At 38.2% G+C, this 922-nt stretch overlaps 1 pseudogene; it reads right to left on the bottom strand.

The window, feature by feature from the left end:
• On the bottom strand, positions 1-744 carry LOC110018277 (annotated as a pseudogene).
• Between the last annotated feature and the right edge of the window lie 178 nt (positions 745-922).

Genomic DNA, 922 nt, shown 5'->3' with positions numbered 1-922 from the left:
TTAAATAAGTTGATCATTACCGAACATTTTTCTGGGGCTGAACCACTTGTATGAGCAGACAGAAGCCTGAACATTAATCTGTATATTTCCTGCGCCATTCTTCTCTTCAAAGGAATTGCCCATATGCAGTCCATAGTTGACAAGGAGCTTCAACTGGAGCTCTAGTCCAATCCCTTTTCGGTAATATTGTGTTGTCAGAAAATCTTGGAAGCAGGTAAATCGGAGTTGTGGGCTGACTGGAATTCACTGAAATACATGATACCAGTGGGGCTAAACCAGCCGTAGCAAGAAATGTTCCTGGAAGCATTCTACTTATTAATGTCAGTAAAGTTTCCATTTCAAAAGATTAATTAATTAAAGTAAATTAATTAATGAACATAGATTATAACCTTTCACATCGACCTTAATGCGATTTCCCATGACTATATAGTAGGAATCAGTGAAGGCCCAGTCATGGATCACCAGCTGCTCTGTCATGAGAAATTCCTTCTTTTGCTGCAAATCAAAATTGCTGTCGAATTCTGCAACCAAGAGACAAACAAGCTGTTTAATTTATTAAGTTTCTGAGATGGAAATATATACAAGGATGTATGTAGATGGAGGTGGGGGACGTTTACCATAGAAGCTGAAGTTAGTTTGCGGTAGAAAAATGTCTTCATTGTCGCAGGAAAGTAAAATAAGTCTGTTTCTCTGCGCATCAATTTTGTAATGTGATAGAGTTCTCTTTGAATGCTTCCCCAGCATTACTGGACAAATAAAATTAGTAAGTTATTATTCACTAAGCATATAAATTAATATATAGTCGAACTTTTTTTTTATTTGGCGTGCAAGCAAACGCTTGAACTTTATTCCACATTGGGTCAACACCGCCCGAGTTGCGTCCAAGTAGGGGTATAAATGAGCCGAACACGAGCGAGCCCAA

Source organism: Phalaenopsis equestris, unplaced genomic scaffold (genome assembly GCF_001263595.1).
Source record: "Phalaenopsis equestris unplaced genomic scaffold, ASM126359v1 Scaffold000002, whole genome shotgun sequence".
Classification (NCBI taxonomy): domain Eukaryota; kingdom Viridiplantae; phylum Streptophyta; class Magnoliopsida; order Asparagales; family Orchidaceae; genus Phalaenopsis; species Phalaenopsis equestris.
Note: the sequence above shows the minus strand (reverse complement) of the source record. Positions and strands in the feature narration are given on the sequence as shown.